General features: G+C 34.0%; 1 pseudogene; it reads right to left on the bottom strand.

Moving 5' to 3' along the window:
- Positions 1 to 6,053: 6,053 nt before the first annotated feature.
- On the bottom strand, positions 6,054 to 6,842 carry LOC128547803 (uncharacterized; annotated as a pseudogene).
- Between the last annotated feature and the right edge of the window lie 13,711 nt (positions 6,843 to 20,553).

Raw genomic sequence — 20,553 nt, 5'->3', positions numbered from 1 at the left:
CACTAGTCTAGAGGATCTAGATTTTGCGGATAACCTCGCTGTCCCATCACACACCCAACAACAGATGCAAGACAAGACTTCAACTTAAGAAGCTAATGCATCAAAGGTAGGACTGGGAATAAACAAGGAGAAGACCACAGTTATGAGGATAAATGCCAAAAGTGACAACAGCATAAGATTGGCAAAGGGAGAGATAGAAGAAGTGGGATCTTTACTTATTCAGGAAGCAACGTCAATGATACAGGCGGGAGCCCAAGAAGACATCAAGGCAAGAATAGCCAAAGCAAGGACAACTTTCAGCCTCCTCAACAAGGTGTGGAGGTCAGCAGAAATAGCTACTAAGACCAAGCTTTGAATCTTTAATTCAAATGTTAAGTATGTGCTATTGTACGAGTCGGAGACATGGCGCACAACTAAAACAACAGACAGACACATCCAGTCATTCATCAACAGACACCTGCGCAGGATAATGAGGGTATGGTGGCCAGACCGAATCAGCAATCAGGACTTATGGGAACGCACAGGTCAGCTTCCTCCTCCACTACAGATAAGGATGTGAAGTATGTGCTATTGTACGAGGTGGAGACATGGCGCACAACTAAAACAACAGACAAACAAATCCAGTCATTCATCAACAGACGCCTGCGCAGGATAATGAGAGTATGGCGGCCAAACCGAATCAGCAATCAGGACTTATGGGAACGCACAGGTCAGCTTCCTCCTCCACTACAGATAAGGAAAAGAAAATGGATATGGACTGGGCATACTTGCACTTTATTATCTTTCCAGAAACACATTTTGAATCTAGAGACCTAGCAAAGAAAGAATCAGGTCATTTAGCAGCAACTTATAAAGACGAGGGCAACATTACTTGACAAGCCTTGCGATGGAATCCTCAAGGCCAGCGAAAGAGAGGGAGACCCAGAACCACCTGGCGCAGAAGTCTAGAGCATTTGGTTTTGCTTTTCCATGAACGAGAGGGTTATGATGACCCTGGATCGCTCACCTGAGTAATATGAGCTACATGTTTCAAATATCAAACTGATGGTAAAATATAAGAAAGTCAGTAGGTCATATTCATGGTCAATGAAATTCAGTTTTACGATTTATGCGCAAAACTGTGTATGTCTTCAAAATGTCAAGGCTGTATCTTAAAAAAAAACAAGAAAGTATACCAGTAAGTCAAGGTCTTGGAAATAGGATCAGATGATTTTTGAAGTATTTTTCTATATAACTCACATAATAACTAAGTGACCCTAGAGCGGGGCCTCTTAATCCCAGGGGCATAATTTTAACAATTTTGGAGGAGGACTACTAGACAATGCATCATACCAAACATCAAAAGTCGTATGGTTTCAGACAAGAAGATTTTTAAAGCTTTTTCCTATATAAGTCTATATAAAATTTGGGACCCCCAGGGCAGGGCCTCTTTTCACCCAAGGGGTACAATTTGAACAAGTTTGGTTGAAAACCATAAGACAATGCTACAAACCAAATATGAAAGGTCTAAGTGTTGTGGTTTTAGACAAGAAGATTTTTAAACTTTTTTTCCTATATAAGTCTATGTAAAACTTGGGACCCCTGGGGCGGGGCCATATTTGACCCTAGGGGTACAATTTGAACATTTTTCCTATATAAGTATATGTAAAACTTGGGACCCCTGGGGCGGGGCCATATTTGACCCTAGGGGTACAATTTGAACAATCGTGGTAGAGGACCACTAGATGATGCTACACACCAAAGCCCTAGGCCATGTGGTTTTGTATAAGAAGATTTTCAAAGTTTCCCCTATATAAGTCTATATAAACCATGTGACCCCCGGGGCGGAGCCATATTTGACCCTAGGGGAATAATTTGAACAATTTTGGTAGAGGACCACCAGATGATGCTACACACCAGATATCAAAGCCCTAGGCCCTGTGGTTTTGGACAAGAAGATTTTTAAACTTTTCCCTTTCGATTTCCACGGCAACCAGAGTTCTACATGGAATTCAATTCTTTGAACAATTTTGAAAGGGGGTCACCCAAGGATCATTTCTGTGAAGTTTGGTGTAATTCTGCCCAGTGGTTTTCAATAAGAAGTTTTTTTACAAATTGTTGACGGACGACGCACGACGGACATCAAGCGGTCACAATAGTGTGGTTTTGTATAAGAAGATTTTCAAAGCTTTCCCTATATAAATCTATATAAACCATGTGACCCCCGGGGCGGGGCCATATTTGACCCTAGGGGAATAATATGAACAATTTTGGTAGAGGACCACTAGATGATGCTACACACCAGATATCAAAGCCCTAGGCCCTGTGGTTTTGGACAAGATTTTTAAACTTTTTCCTTTCGATTGCCACGGCAACCAGAGTTCTGCATGGAATTCAATTCTTTGAACAATTTTGAAAGGGGGTCATCCAAGGATCATTTCTGTGAAGTTTGGTGTAATTCTGCCCAGTAGTTTTCAATAAGAAGATTTTTTACAAATTGTTGACGGACGACGTACGACGCACGACGGACATCAAGCGGTCACAATAGCTCACCTTGTCACTTCGTGACAGGTGAGCTAAAAACAACTTTCTCGTGTGTCCCTGACCTGTGACCCTGATAACACAGTAGCTAGTGAACACATTAGATAATTACGTTTGACACTTTACCAGAATTTTAAAAGTATTGTTAAAATATTTAGACAAAAATAGACCGACTGCAAAAGGACCCTTTCGACCTTGTTACACAAAGGAATAACACGTGTATACACATGAATTCTATAAAAGGCAAATTTGTAAGTGTGTTAATATTATTGCTATTTTTGGAATAGTAATGAATTGCCCGTAATAGAACTTATACCACTTTAAAACATGAAGCTGGCAAAATACAAAGTACAAAAATTAAGTACAAAAAAAAACAACATAATTAATATGTAAATGCAAAAAGAATAATACATGAATTCTGTAAAAGGCGTAGGTGTACGTGTGTTAATATTATTGTTATTTTTGGAATAGTTATGAATTGCCCGTAATAGAACTTATACCTCTTTAAAACATGAAACTGGCAAAATACAAAGTACAAAAATGAAGTACAAAAAACAACATATACGTAAATGTAAAAAGAATTAATATACAGCAGAAGAAGCAAGTACAAATGAAGTACAAAGAACAAAAACATACGTAAGTGCAAAAAGAATAATATACAGTTGAAAAAGAAAATATGTGTAAAAACAATTTGTTTAATTCACACATGTAACTTACATGTAGTACCTTACATGAAGTATATGGTTTCATAAACTATACATGCAAATTACGACACCAGCCGTGCCTTTCACCCTTTGACGTTTAAAAGTAAAGTTATTGTAAGCTATGGCTTCTGCAAATACATGTATGTTAACGTGACATTTATGTGCAAAAATCAGACAGTATGTTACTATATTCAGTTAAACAGGCCTCCAGCTAGATGTTACTCGCTATACATAAATTTTTTTAATTTCGTTTCCTATACCATTCCCTGCTATAGTTAACCGCTGTTACAAGTACACTACATGTATATGTGTGAAAAAGAAAAACACGCATCAAAACCTAAACACGGCTTCCTTTAGCAGGGAATAAAAATTTGCGGAAACATTTACATGTATGATGTAAAAGTAAACTGATCACATGTAGATACCTATATATGTACTATGCATTTGTAACTTTTCCAAAAATGAACATGTTTACATACTTCTTAAACATAATAGAATATTAATGAATTTATTAAATACTGACATTTTAAAGTTAAGTAGGATTACAGAATAGCATGTTTACATATACAATTAAGTTATAAATATGATACTGTACCATAACTATACTTTTATACTTTTTTTTTAAATCAAAGCTTAGTACTTGACAAAACAGACTAATGTGAAAATACCTTAGTGATACCTGTTGATACTGTACCATAATTATACTTTTATACTTTTTTTTAAAATCAAAGCTTAGTACATGACAAAACAGACTTAATGTGAAAATACCTTAGTGATAACTGTTGATATAAAAAAGTTCCTAAGCCCTAACGCAGGTTGAGAAACAAAATATATTTTAGATAGTTTTCATCAAAAAGAATAAAATTTCCCGTTTAGGGACTTGAGTGGATCATTTCTACCTCAGAGCCTTTTCTTTAAAATTCGTACATAATGTGTTATTTTCAGTAACTTGCACATGTATGTCTGATATTTTTCTGAGCATGGCTATTTCTATTATGGAATGGTTAACTAGGAAATAAACTACATTATTGTCAAAAGTGTTGGAGCTTAAAATATTTCTAGGTCTTTACGTTGAATATAGTATACATCTTCTACACTTGAGCACAATTTCTCGGACTGAGTAATAAAGAAATTCCCTAGTAAGTCTGTTTTCAATTGTATCGATTACATAATTTAACTTTTCTGATATATTTCTAAGCATGGCTATTTCTTTTATGGAGTGGTTAATCACAATTTCACAATTGTCTTAGTATGAAGTAATCTACCTTATTTATTGTAAAGAGCGTTTCAGCTTACGGTTTACAAGGTTTTTACGTTAACTACGCTGTACCATCCTATTTCGTTGTACTTCTTTATATGTAGAATGTACTTACTATAGCCTTTTTGATTTTTGTTTAACAAATGTTTTATGGCAAGCATCAAGCCACTATACTTTCCACAAACGTTGCTTAAATATTTAACTGGTATTTCCAACACATTTGAATGCTGTTTACATCTTCCAGACTTGAGCACAATTTCAAGTACTGAGGGATTAAGATATACAAGAGGCAATTTGTTTTCAATTGTATCGATTACATAATTGAACTTTTTTGATATTTGTCTAAGCGTGGCAATTTCTGTTATCGAGTGGTCAATCACGTTCTGACTTATTTGCTGAAGGACATGTATTGGTAATGTATCCAAGTCCCCGCTTGCGTAATTCTTTTCATTCTGAAAAAGTTCAGAACAATATAAAACATTAAAAATAAACTTATTTTTTTGAGTTCTTGAATATTTATTTGCTATCTAAGCCATACCATTCTCTTCGGTTTGTAACTTTTTATACTATATTATTGCGAAACATGTTTTTGTGACCTAAGATTCATGGTTTTAGAAAGCCACGTATCTAAGAAAGAATTCCCTTTACCTTTTTTAAAATGCGAATTTCGGCACATTATTGAGTAACTTATTTGAAACAAAAACCACAAGAGTGATACAAATCGGTGGATTCAAAGTAAAAGTTATAAACATTTGAGTGAGGTGTACTCTGGTATACTGGATTATTTTATGTCCAAAATGTTGAGACTGTAATATGCATTTTCTTGATATTACTATTTTACAACTATAACTGCAGTTCAGTTTTCAGTTTAAACAGTTGAAAAAATCATCAGATTTACATAATCATTTGAAAACCAAAATAAACATATTGATCACTATTAAATGGTGTGTGTATATTTTTACTCGAAAAATGACAAAGTTGAGTACAGTAAGCCTCTTCAATTTTGTCAGGCGCGAGGTTCATCGTTGAAAAAAAAAATCTTGTATTTTAAGGTCATACCAATTTCTTAATTCGTAAGTGCGAAACAATCTTTGTTTAACTTTGATTAATCACTCTCGAGACTCGTTCCAGATGGAATCAACCTCGAGTAATGATATTTCAGCTGTTTTGCAAAATGAAAAACGCAATGATTAGTTAAAAACAAACCCAGACTCATCACAGTTTGCTGTATCTCGTAGAAAAACTATATAACTTTGTGATTTTACAAGTTACTCTATTTTTCTGAGACCCTGGACGCCCAGGAAAAATCTAAGTTATAGTTATTTTTACTATGGTGAAGTAAACCAGAGTACATCTCACTCAAATGATTTTATCTTTACTTTGAATGTACCGATTTTTTTTATTCGTTTGACATTTTGTTCCCAATAAATTTGTTCAAAAATAAACAGCAGTTACGGAACTACACACGGAGTAACATTATTTACTGAACGCCCCTCGTAATTCTATTTTTAAAATATGAAACGACTCTAATACATGTATAACATGTAATAAAATTACTGTCATTATATATTTCACTTCTTTCCTAAATTAATTCTTTCTTGACGGCGCCTTTTTCTCTCTTCGCGCATGACCTTTGCTCTGTCTTCTTCTGACAGTCCATGCTTTGTGTTTAAGTGTGTTAGTAAATATTTTAATTCCTTTTTGCACAGAGGACAAACATAATTGGTATTTTTATCAATATTGTCAGGATTTGGACAGGTTTTCATAAGAACTCTTGCGTTCATTATCATCATTTTACGTTCGGTTGTATCTTTAATTTTGTGTACGGATATAAGGTGGTTGGAAATCCTCTTCTGATATTTTAAACATAAGCTACAGATACCGCTCCTGGTTGCCCCATTACCTTTCGGTGTTTAAATGGTCACCTTTCCAGATTTTGTAAGATATGAAAATATCCATCGTACCCCGGGTGCGTTTTTTGTGTGATCTAACATACACTTTGCAGGGTTAAAAGTAGAAAAATAATTCCAAAACAGTTCCTCGCCTTCTTTTATATCTTTGTTTGCAAACATTGCAATCCTCGGATTTTCATCATGGTTGATTTTTAAAGGACGGAACAATTTGAGATTGGGATGTCGAACATGATTTATCAAGCGAGATATATTTTTTTCATAATCACGGGTAGCATCAATACAGTATTTTTCTCCACAATACCAGAATTCTAAACAATACGACAGCTCGTTATTTTTTGTATACATTTCAGCGTTTTTCATGTAATTACTCGAATCGAACTTTGTGCAAAGACCTTTATACGCAAAATTCAGGACATCCAACAAGAGAATCACACTCGCCACTATCATGTGTTATGCCCCAACAAACGACGCAGAGGAGAAGGTAAAGGAGGATTTTTATGATAGACTTCAGACAGTGATAAAAGATAGACATGAGAGAGAGAGCTGGTCATTCTTATGGGGGGGGGGGGGGGGGGGGGTCAACGCAAAGATAAGGCAGGACAACCAAGGTTATACAGCAGTCATGGGAAGACGCGGATTAGGTACCATGAACCAGAATGGCCAGATGCTAGCAGATTTTTGTGCAGAGAACAATTTAGTCATCGGCGAATCAGTATTCACACACAAGGATGTTCACAAAATAACCTGGGTGTCTCCAGATGGTAATACAGAGAATACCAAACTGGCCACATCTGTATTGGAACCAAGTTCAGAAGATCTTACATATTCGTTCTCGTACTTCAGCGTTAATATTTGGAATAAGGTACCTGCTGAAATTAAGGAATCAAGTACATTACAAACATTCAAAAATAATACAAAACGACATTTGTTCATGTTACAGTACAGTGCTATATTATTACAGTTTTTTTATATAATGATGTCCGTTATTTTATTATCATTAGAATAATTATATTTTTACAGTTTTTTTTTTTACATATAATGACGTTATTTTATTATTATTATTTCGTTTTGCTGCTGTTTGTTTATTCACTTTAATATTCTTATAATTATGTGAGTGTCTGTCGGATGGATAAATGGGAAGCTTCTAATCGTATTTAATACATTGATCATTGACACATTTTTTTTTAAAATATGATTTTGTGAAATTTATCGTCATTGATGTGGAAAGATGAAGAAATACCGCATGACTAGAAGGAAGAGGGGTACATTTTTAAGTTACCAAAGAAGGGAGACCTGAGTGAGTGCAAGAACTACAGAGGGATAATGCTACTATCTGTCCCGGGGAAGGTATTTAACAGAATTCTACTTGATAGAATGAAAACTGTTGATAGCCTTCTTATAGATGAGCAGGCAAGTTTTAGGAAAGAGAGGTCTTGCACTGATCAAGATTGCCACTCTGAGGATCATCATAGAGCAGTCACTGGAATGGAATAGCTCATTATATGTCAACTTTATAGACTTTGAGAAGGCGTTTGACAGTGTAGACAAACAGTCACTATGGATATTGATGGAGCACTATGGGATCCCAGGGAAGTACATTATCATCATACGGAACACTTATGAAGGAATGGCAAGTTCTGCATGGAAGGACCACCACGGAAAAATTCAGCATCAAGACGACAGGAGTTAGACAAGGATGTCTTCTTTCTCCTTTTCTGTTTCTATTGGCCATTGACTGGATAATGAAGGAATCAACAAAAGACAAGAGAAATGGTATTCAGTGGGCTCTGTGGCACTAGTCTAGAGGATCTAGATTTTGCGGATAACCTCGCTGTCCCATCACACACCCAACAACAGATGCAAGACAAGACTTCAACTTAAGAAGCTAATGCATCAAAGGTAGGACTGGGAATAAACAAGGAGAAGACCACAGTTATGAGGATAAATGCCAAAAGTGACAACAGCATAAGATTGGCAAAGGGAGAGATAGAAGAAGTGGGATCTTTACTTATTCAGGAAGCAACGTCAATGATACAGGCGGGAGCCCAAGAAGACATCAAGGCAAGATAGCCAAAGCAAGGACAACTTTCAGCCTCCTCAACAGGTGTGGAGGTCAGCAGAAATAGCTACTAAGACCAAGCTTTGAATCTTTAATTCAAATGTTAAGTATGTGCTATTGTACGAGTCGGAGACATGGCGCACAACTAAAACAACAGACAGACACATCCAGTCATTCATCAACAGACACCTGCGCAGGATAATGAGGGTATGGTGGCCAGACCGAATCAGCAATCAGGACTTCTGGGAACGCACAGGTCAGCTTCCTCCTCCACTACAGATAAGGATGTGAAGTATGTGCTATTGTACGAGGTGAAGACATGGCGCACAACTAAAACAACGACGAAAAAACCGGTCATTCATCACAGACCCCTGCAAGGATAAGAGGTATGGCGGCCAAACCCAAACAGAAATCGGATTTTGGGGAACGCCAGGTGTTCCTCTCACTAAGAAAAGGGAAAAGAAAATGGATCGGAGGGGCTACTTGCACTTTATTTTCCAGAAACCCATTTTGAATTAGAGACCTAGCAAAAAAAAAAAATCAGGTATTTAGCAGAATTAAAAGAGCGGGAAACATTATTGAAAAACTTGCGAGGGGAACCTCAGGCCAGCGAAAGAGGGGAGCCCCAGAACCCTGGCGCAGAAGTCTAGGATTGGTTTTTGCTTTTCCATAAACAAAGGGTTATATGCCTGGATCGCTCACCTGAGTATATGAGCTACAGTTTCAAATATCAAACTGATGGTAAAATATAAGAAAGTCAGTAGGTCTATTATGGTAAATAAAAATTCAGTTTTACGTTTTTATGCGAAAAACTGTGTATGTTTCAAAATGTCAAGGCTGTATTTTAAAAAAAAAAACAAGAAATATACCAGAAAGTCAAGGTCTTGGAAATAGGATCAGATGATTTTTAAAGTTTTTTTCTTTTAAAACCCCAAAAAATAACTAAGTGCCCAAGAGGGGGCCCCCTCTAATCCGGGGGCAAAATTTTAACAATTTTGGAGGAGGACTACTAGACAATGCTATCCCAAAAAACATCAAAAGTCTTTTAGGGTTTTCAGACAAGAGATTTTTAAAGCTTTTTCCTTTTTATAAGTTTATAAAATTTTGGGGCCCCCCAGGGCGGGCCTTTTTTCCCCCAAGGGGTAAAATTTGAAACAATTTTGGGTTGAAAACCTAAGAAAAGCTAAAAAAACCCAAATAAAAAGGTTAAAGTGTTGTGGTTTTAAAAAGAAGTTTTTTAAAATTTTTTTTTTCCTAAAAAGTTATGTAAAACTTGGGACCCCTGGGGGGGGGCCATATTTGACCCTGGGGGCCCCCCCCCCTTTTGCTTTTTCCTATAAAGTATATGTAAACTTGGGCCCCCCGGGGGGCGGGGCCATTTTTGACCCTGGGGGTACAATTTGAAAATCGTGGTAGAGGACCATAGATGATGCAAAAACCAAACCCCTGGCATGTGGTTTTGTATAAAAAGTTTTTAAAAGTTTCCCCTATTTAAGTCTTAAAAACCATGTGCCCCCGGGGCGGAGCCATTTTTGCCCTAGGGGAATAATTTGAAAAAATTTTTTGGTAGAGGACCCAAAATGATGTACAACCGTATAAAAGCCCTAGGCCCTGTGGTTTTGGACAAGAATTTTTTTTAAAATTTTTTCCCTTTCGTTTTCACGGCAACCGAGTTTACAGGGAATTCAGTTCTTTGAACAATTTTGAAAGGGGGTCACCCAAAGGTCTTTCTGTGAATTTTGGGGTGTATTTCCCCAGGGTTTTCAAAAAGAAGATTTTTTACAAATTGTTGACGGACGAAGTACGAGGACATAAAGGGTCACAATAGTGGGGTTTTGATAGAAGATTTTCAAAGTTTTCCCTAATAAACTATAAAAAACCTGTGCCCCCCGGGGGCGGGGCCTATTTGACCCTAGGGGATAATTGAACAATTTTGGTAGAGGCCCACAGATGTGCTACACCCCAGATATCAAAGCCCGGGGCCCTGTGGTTTTGGAAAAATTTTTAAAATTTTTTTCCTTTCGTTTCCCACGGCAACCGAGTTCTGCATGGAATTAAATTCTTTGAACAATTTTGAAAGGGGGTATCCAAGGTCATTTTGGAATTTTGGTGTAATTCTCCCCCGTGTTTTCATAAGAAGTTTTTTACAAATTTTTGAGGACGACGTAGGGGAGCAGACGGACATCAAGCGGTCACTTTTGTCACCTTGTCACTTCGTGACAGGTGAGCAAAAAAAACAACTTTCTCGTGTGTCCCTGACCTGTGACCTGTAAAACAGTAGTAGGAAACACATTAGATAATTGTTTGACACTTTCCGAATTTTTAAAAGTATTTTTAAAAATATTTAAACAAAAAATAGCCCGACTGCAAAAGGACCCTTTCGACCTTTTTACACAAAGGAATAACACGTGTTTTAACATGAATTTTAAAAGGAAAATTTGTAAGTGTTTTAAAATATTTTGCTTTTTTTGGGAATGAAATGAATTGCCCGTAAAAAAACTTATCCCACTTTAAAACATGAAGTGGCAAAATACAAAGTACAAAAATTAAGTAAAAAAAAAAACAACATAATAATTGTAAATCAAAAAAGAAATACATGAATTCTGTAAAAGGCGTGGTGTAGTGTGTTAATTTATTGTTTTTTTTTGGTGTTTGAATTGCCCGTAATAGAATTTATCCTTTTAAAACTGAAACTGGAAAAATACAAAGTACAAAAATGAAGTACAAAAAAAACATTACGAAAAGTAAAAAAAATTAAATATACAGCAGAAAAAAGCAAGTCAATAAAGACAAAGAACAAAAACATACGAAAGTGAAAAAAAATAATATACAGTTGAAAAAGAAAATATGTGTAAAAACAATTTTGTTTAATTCACACTGTAACTTACTGTAGTACTTACAGAAGTATTTGGTTTCATAAACTATACATGAAATTACGCACCACCGTGCCTTTCCCCCTTTGATTTAAAAGTAAAGTTATTGAAAGCATGGTTCGCAAATACATGTATTTTAAACGTGCATTTATGTGAAAAAATCAGAAGTATGTTATATATTCGTTAAAAAGGCCCCCGCAAGATGTTACTCGCTATACAAAAATTTTTTTTTAATTTGTTTCCTATACCATTCCCTGCTATAGTTAACCGCTTTTAAAAGTACATAATGTTATGTGTGAAAAAGAAAAACACGCATAAAAAACCCAAAAAACACGGCCCCTTTAGCGGGGAAAAAAAATTTGGGGAACTTTTTCTTTTTATGATGAAAAAAAAGTAAATGTCATGTAGATCCTATATTGTATATGCTTTTGAAATTTTTCCCAAAAAAATGAACATTTTTTCATACTTTTAACATAATGAATTTAAATGTTTTATTAAATACTGACATTTTAAAAGTTAAGTAGGATTACAGAATAGCAGTTTACATAAAAAATTTAAGTTTTAAAATATGATACTGTCCCCAAACTAACTTTTATATTTTTTTTTTTAAATCAAAGTTAGCTTGACAAAACAGATAATGTGAAAATACCTTAGTGAATGTTGATACTTTTCCTTTTATTTCTTTATATTTTTTTTTTAAAAATCAAAGCTTGTACATGCAAAACGATTATGTGAAAATCCCCTTGTGTTAATGTTGATATAAAAAGTTCTAACCCCTAACGCGGTTGGAAAAAAAATATTTTTGATGTTTTTATTCAAAAAAAAAAAAAAATTTCCGTTTAGGGGCTTGAGTGGATCATTTCTACTCAGAGCCTTTTCTTTAAAATTCGTCATAATGTGTTATTTTCAGTAAATTTTCCCTGTAGTTGATATTTTTCTGAGAAAGGCTATTTTATTATGGAATGGTTAACTAGGAAATAAACTAATTATTTTCAAAAGTGTTGGGAGCTTAAAATATTTCTGGTCTTTTGTTGAAAATTTGTTACATCTTCTACACTTGAGCACAATTTCTCGGATGAGAATAAAGAAAAATTTTTCCCCAGTAGTTGTTTTCATTGTATCGATTAATAATTTAACTTTTCTGTATATTTCTAAGCTGGCTTTTCTTTTTGGGTGGTTAATCACAATTTACAATTGTCTTAGGGATGAAGTAAATTACCTTTTTATTGTAAAAAGCGTTTAGCTTACGGTTTACAAGGTTTTTACGTTAATACGCTGTACCTCTTTTCGTTTTACTCTTTTTTGTAGAGTATTACTATAGCCTTTTTGAATTTTTGTTTAACAAAATGTTTTATGGCAAGCATCAAGCCATTACTTTCCACAAAGTTGCTTAAATATTTAATGGTATTTCCAAAAAATTTGAATGCTGTTTACATCTTTCCCGACTTTAGCACAATTTCAAGTACTGGGGATTAAGATATAAAGGGCAATTTTTTTTCAATTGTTCGATTTTTAATTGAAATTTTTTGATATTTGTCTAAACGTGGCAATTTTGTTTCGAGTGGTCAATCAGTTCTGACTTATTTTTGAAGGGGCATTATTGGTAATGTACCAAGTCCCCGCTTTGGTAATTCTTTTCATTCTGAAAAAAGTTTTAAACAATAAAAACATTAAAAATAAATTATTTTTTTGGTTTTGAATATTTATTTGCTATCTAAGCCTACCATTCTCTTCGGTTTGTAATTTTTTATAAATATTATTGGAACATGTTTTTGTGACCCAAGATTCATGGTTTTAGAAAGCCCCGTATCAAAAAAGAATTCCTTTACCTTTTTTTAAAAAGCGAATTTCGGAAAATTATTTAGTAAAATTTTTTGAAAAAAAAACCCAAGAGTGATAAAATCGGGGTTAAAGTAAAAGTTAAAACTTTGAGTGAGGGGTACTCTGGTATACTGGATTATTTTATGTCCAAAATGTTGGACTGTAATATGTTTTCTTGATATTTTAAATTTTTAAAATATAACGCAGTTCAGTTTTCAGTTTAAAAAGTTGAAAAAATCATCGATTTACATAATCATTTTTAAAAACCCAAAAAAAAACATATTGATCACTATTAAATGGGGTTTTGTATATTTTTATCGAAAAAAGACAAAGTTTAGTACGTAAGCCTCTTCAATTTTTGCAGGGGCGGGTTCATCGTTGAAAAAAAAAATCTTGTATTTTTAAGGGTATACCAATTTTTTAATTCGTAAGTGCGAAAAAATCTTTGTTTTAACTTTGATTAATCACTTCGGACTCTTCCCGATGGAACAACCCCGAGTAATGAAATTTTAGCTGTTTTGCAAAAAAGAAAAAAAGAAGATTAGTTAAAAAAAAAACCCGACTCATCACGTTTGCTGTATCTCGTAGAAAAAATATATAACTTTGTGATTTTCAAGTTACTCTTTTTTTAGACCCCGGGCCCCGGAAAAAAATTTAAATTATAGTTATTTTTACTATGGGGAATAAACCCGAGTACTCTACTCAAATGATTTTTTCTTTATTTGTGTACCGATTTTTTTTATTCGTTTTTTACTTTTTGTTCCCAATAAATTTGTTCAAAAATAAAACAGCAGTTGGTTTCACACGGGTAACATTTTTTACTGAACGCCCCTCGTAATTTATTTTTTAAAAAATGAAGATTAATACTGTATAAAAGTAATAAAATTACTGTCATTATTATTTCATTTTTTCCTAAAATTAATTCTTTTTGACGGGCCTTTTTTTTCTCTTCGCGCATGCCTTGCTCTGTTTCTTCTGACAGTCCCTGCTTTGTGGTTTAAGTGTGTTGAAAATTTTTTTTAAACCTTTTTGCCAGGGCAAACATAATTGGGATTTTTATCAATATTGTCAGGATTTTTGGGCGGGTTTTTATAAGAAATCTTGCGTTCATTATCATATTTTACGTTCGGTTGTTCTTTAATTTTTGTTTCGGATATAAGGTGGTTGGAAACCCCTTCGATATTTTAAACATAAGCTAAAAATACCGCTCCTGGTTTCCCTTACCTTTCGGGGTTTAAATGGCCCTTTAGATTTTTTTAAAATATGAAAAAATCCTCGTACCCCCGGGGCGTTTTTTGTGTGATCAAATAACCCTTTTTGGGTTAAAAGTAAAAAAAATTCCAAAACAGTTCTCGCCTTCTTTTTACTTTGTTTGCAAAATTCAATCCTCGGTTTTTATCATGGTTGATTTTTTTTAAGGACGGAACAATTTTTAGATTTGGGATGTCGAACATGATTTTTCAAGCGAGAATATTTTTTTATAAAAGGGTAGCATCAATACGTATTTTTCTCCTTTCCAGAATTCAAACAATACGACAGTCGTTTTTTTTTGTATACATTTCAGCGTTTTTCTGTAAATTTTCGAAACGAATTTTTTGCAAAAACCTTTTACTCAATAACGAAATCGCCTTTCTTTAAAAATTTTTCTTGCAAATATTCTTCGGACCCTTGACTTTTTACAAGAATTTCCGTTTAAATGTTTTTGTCTTCTGTTGATTCCTAAAATCATTTTTTCACGGCGGTAAACTCCTTGCCCTTGAATCAAAATTTGTATCTGTTTTAAGATTAATATTTTCTATGTTTGGGGCTTTTTTTTAAAAATTTAACTTTAAGCCGAAGTTTTGTCTGTAATTTGTGGGAAGGGTTGCGGCCTTAAAATTTGTTTCAAAAATTCTTTTTCGATTTTTTCATGTATTTGCCAGAAATAGGCTTTTATAATGATACTGCCTATGCTTTTCTGCATGCTTTCCTTCGCATTTTTTAGTTCTTTGGCATTGTTTGTGTGAAGTTTATAATATTTTTATAGAATTCTCTCAATGTTGCTAATCCCTATTTAAAACAATAAACAGAAGTTATTTCATGCTTTTGCTTGTTACTTTTCGTTATCATAAATTGGTTTTATTTAGTTTCAAAAAAATCGATTAGTTTTGTCACAGAAAAAAAAAAATGTAGTCGTTGTGTTTTCTCTTTTTTAAAAAAGCCAAGATGATTTTTCATTTTTAATATAGCCAAACATTATAGAATTGCATTAAATCCCAGTTTACAGGAACAAATTTAAAGCTAAATTTTGTGGTTTTTAATTAGCAATATCGTTCAAAAAAAAATAATACGTGAGGTTGTTTTAATACAATAAACAAACCCTTTTCTTTCTGACTTACGTTTGAATTTAAAAAAATTGTTATATTTTTTTTTAACAGTTGTCAGCTTCAGTTATATAAAACCCCAAATTTTTACTGTCAAAAAAGGGTTTTTCCGCTAAAATCTGCAGCTTTTTTTTTTCCATCTTCTGTTTTTATTTCGATGTAAATGAGATGTGGAACCTAAATTTGCAGTCCTGTTTGGCGCCATATAACCTATACTGTGATGGTGCGCCGTAAAACCCAAATAAATAAATAAAATCTGCAACAGTTTGGAAAAAAGTTCAAGTCACTGATATTATTACTAAAAGCACATTTGCTTGATAAGTTTATTTCATCAAAATTAAACATTAGACAGTAATGTAAAGATCCAAATTTAGGTATAAAATTTAACCGTCTGTCCATCGCCCCATCAACTGGGTTACATCGGCTAAAATTTATATTTTTGCTTTAACAAAATTAAGAAATTTAGTTATAAAAACCTAAATTTTCAGAACAATTTTAAAAATATCTACAAGTTATTTTTTAATTTTTTTTTTCAATGAATTGCATCTCTCAACCAAAAGCAGGAAATTTCTTTTTTATGATTTAGTAACGTTCAGTGCCTATAATGACATTAAAATAGAAACGCATCACCGCCCATGAGGAAATGCAAAACATCTTGTTTTTCCAAGACGTGTGTTTCATCAATAATAATAATAATAATAATAATAATAATAATGAAATAAAAAAGTAATAATAATGATAATCATAATAGTTATGAAATAAAAAGGCTTCCTCTAGATATTTTTGTTCGAACCAACTGGTGTATATTTTTACAATTTGAGTTCAAACGATGTAAACCAGTCTATTGAGACAGACTTAGTATTAAACTACTGATGAAGTTAATACTCAAGAAATACTGCAAAATGAATTATACATGTAGTATATATGTCGTATATATGTATTAAAGCGCAGTAAAATTATTACATTCTAACGTGAGACATTAGAGTTCTGCAACATTGCTTTGTGTTGAAAATAAACTTATTGCACTAGAATTATTCTAGCATAAGTAAAACCTATAAAACAAAATGATTATAGCCATCATTTCCTTCAACTGTGCGGAAATTAAAGATACAGTTATAGATCTATTTATTTATTTATTTGGGTTTTACGGCGCACCATTACAGTATAGGTTATATGGCGCCAAACAGGACTACAAATTTTGATTTCATATTTCATTTACATCGAAATGAAAACATGAGGTATGGAATCGAAATTTGCATACCTGCTGGAATCACAGAGTTATAGCAAAACCAAGTGTTAAGACCCTATTAGTCGCCTCTTACGATCATGCAAGGGTAAGGCAGTGGTTCCAATTCTTTTCATACACAGATCGTCCCAGAACCATAGGGGGCCAGTCATAAATCTAGCGAGTGCCAGTCAAACTTTCACACTGATAATCAAGTTAAAGACTAAATGAATCATGAATAAATGAAACAATCCTTATTCAAGTAATGGCAAAAAAAAATAATTACAAAATATCTGTACTTATTAATTACCCCACTGCCATTTTTTTTATTGTTTTAGATGTAAGTATCGATAGAATGAAATAAGCGGGACAGTGAAGTCGTCTGTTAAATTTTGCTCTTTTTTTTTAAATTTAAAATAACCCTTAAGTAGTTTAGTTTCTTTTGATTTAAGTCTTGAATTGAACTATCAATTTATGCTCGAAATACGACCAATGCTCCATACAGCCGAGAATGAAAACAACTGTTTTACGGCTAGACTTTAAACAAATTGAAAAGTAATCGGTAATTTCAATTAAAAACAAAATTGTAACAAGTTCCACATTAATTTCTTTTTCCTGAATATAACACATTAATTTCTCTTTCCTGAATATAACCAAGAAAATAGCTTCTTGTCCTTAATTTAAACATTTAATCTAAAAGACTATGAACTTAACGTAGTATTGCTTCCTGTTGTGATGCTGACCTTTGTGCCGTCGATTTCCGATTTTATCTGTTTGGATCTCAGAGTTTTACACATGTGTCCAATGGATGTCAAACATTTTGACCACAATGATTCGAACTCTTTACGCCCCCTTCTTCTTTTGCCGTAAACATATCTTACTGCTCCTAAAAGCGAAACAAAAAGAGGTAGAAGAGTAAGGGCATATTTTGTCAAATAAAACTCCTAAAAATCTACGTATTTGATACATTCCAGATCGTACAAATATAACGATAAACGTAGCAACACACACAACGCAGTTATTAATATCTCATTTTTTCTCCATGGTCAATTTCTCGATTAAGCTACTTAATAATAAATTTCAAAAATTAAGAGATATATAAATTTAACATGCTCAATTCGTACTGAAAGGGTAATTGCAAAATGAAAAAAAAATGAAAAAAAAAACTTGTTATAAAAACAGAAAACGGTATCCAATAGACAGAACATTTAGTACCAGTAGCAATAACAAACACGGAAGTCGCACGAAAATATAAAATTTAATGAAACAGAAATCTGAAGGCTATTACATATGCGGCGCGTTGCATTTCAAAGCAGACACTTAAGCTGTACTCTTAAACACTTATCAAGACATTTTACGAAAATGTAACACTAGTGTAAACAAACAGAGCCAATTTCTACACTATGATTCCGACGGATCATAATACAAACATACCTTTTATTCGTAATAAAATGGTTTTGTTTATCGGTCTGCACGTCTTTCCTGCCACTGAACTATGGACGAGTGTGCTTTCTGGCACAAGCGCGGCTAGGATTTGTCTGGACAAGATTGGTCCTCCATTTTCGGGAATTGTATCATTCCACATAAGCGACTCAAGAATGACATGTATCTTTAGTTCGCTGTCTTCGTCTGAAATTATATAATGCACGTTGCGTTTAAATAAACAAACATAGGACTGGTGTTTGACAAGCATTCATGAGTGCAGGTCACCTATAGGAATACGCTTTCACTTATCATTACTATATAATACTTTAATTCTACAAATACAACATTATGCCTTGAACATGCTCCTCATGGACACTTGATTTAATCTGCGAACGAGTTGAAAATCCAATATGATCTGTCCTCGTCTTTGAAATTGACTTGTACGTTATACGTATATGATACACACAAGCAAGTTAATACCTTTTAACAGTTTGGATTTACATGTATATTGCAATGAGAAATATTTCAATCGTTATTCTCTATATTGTTTTGTTTTAGAATATGTTTGTATACAAATTTATGATTATGAGATATGCACGAAGTCTTCAAGAATATGAAAATAAATCCAACTGTTGTAACTATACATTCAATAGATGTGGTTGTAATTGTTAACTAATTTGAATATATAGACATTAGTGATTAACGCACAGTGACGTAATGGTAAAAGTGACCAAGAATAAAAGAATTTCAAACTTGTGTATTCAGTAAGATAAGATAAACGTGTAAAAGCCCAGTCCGGAAATGATTTTACTTGTTTTCAAAATAGGCGTTATGAAGAGAACTCTGTAATTAATAGATGACAGCTTACCAAGTATAGGATATTTTTCATTCTGTTCCTCAGTTGATATTTGGTCTGTACTTGATTCCTTATTAAAAGAAATGACAATGTGTAACGGTCGCAGTTTATGAAATTTGGCCAATAGAATGCTTAGTGGTTAATAAATCTAAATGTAAAAGTCGACTTATTCGATTGCAATAGTAATTTAGACTTCAATCTCAAGGTTATTTACGCTGGAAACCTTCTGAAGCCTTTTTTCTAAAATTTTCGAATTTTAGTAAACTATAAAAAGCCGAAACGTCTATATACGTATTCATCATATTATTATTAATTAACCATAGCTAACATCTTGAAATACTGTTATAACATTATACTTATTGCAAATTGATATCACACAGTACCGACAGTAATTTAATATACTTCAGTAAGCTGATGTTAAGTATACATTTTTAAGGCTAAACATTTTCAGCAGTAAGTAGAAATTAAGAATTTAAGTACTTTGAAGTTAAACACAGAGAGGATTACCTCAAAATAAAGTATGGTTCTGCTGCGTTTGTCATGGTGACTATTTTCTTGTGTCAAATTTGTCCGGCAATTAGTTGCAGTTGAATGATTTTCGTTTGGATTTGCATCTTGGTGAGTCTGTTCAGCAGATTGGTAAGAAGGCAAACATGACGTTTTGGTATGTCGCGGAGATCTTCGGGCGGTCTTACTTTGTGATGTCAGGATATGCATGTTGTATTGCTGGTTGTCGTTCTCGGTCAAACGACTGTGAAATGTTGCACGGGATGGCGTGCTTTGCATATTAGAGAGCGGCGGGTTTTGTTTGTAAAACCAGAGGTCTATATCGTCAAAGCTTGAACGTGGTGCGCATTCGTAAGGTACGGAAGCAGAATGCTTTGGTGTTTGATGACTTGGGCTACAGCTGGGATTATCCATAAGTTTTATGCTAGAACATATACTTGAAGAAGATCCTACTTTTGTGGAGCTACATCTCTGTGTATCGGGACTTGCTGCATACACCGGATTCGAGATCGATGTAACTTTCGGTATAGGTGATTCCATATGTAAAGCATTTTTCTTCTGTAATGCATCAGTTGAAAATTTGGCGGAAGTATCTTCCTTATGTTGGATGCGGTTATTATAGATCTGGTCATAATGTTGTCTTTTTCGAGAGGTTGTGACTGTAGTGTCACAAAGATGTGTCTGTTCTGTTGATTGATAAGACGGTAAACACGGCGATTTGATATGTCTCGGAGATCTCCTTAAATCCCTACTTGGTGATGTTGGGATAGACTGGTCTTGATCGGTCAACATACTATAGAACGTTGACTGAGATGAAGGTGTATTTTGCATAACTGAGAACGGCGGGTTTTGTCTGTAATACCAGAGGTCTATATCGTCAAAGCTCGAGTGTGGTTCGCATGCTAAAGATGCAGAAGCAGCAGACTTTGGTGTTAGATGACTTGGGCTACGGCTAGGATTGTCCGTAAGTTTTTTGCTAGAGTACGTACTTGAAGAAGATCCTACTTTTTTGGAGCTACATGTCTGTGT

This window comes from Mercenaria mercenaria, chromosome 13 (genome assembly GCF_021730395.1).
Source record: "Mercenaria mercenaria strain notata chromosome 13, MADL_Memer_1, whole genome shotgun sequence".
NCBI classification, from domain to species: Eukaryota; Metazoa; Mollusca; class Bivalvia; order Venerida; family Veneridae; genus Mercenaria; species Mercenaria mercenaria.
The sequence above is the reverse complement of the archived record's forward strand: the minus strand, read 5'-3'. Positions and strand labels throughout refer to the sequence as shown.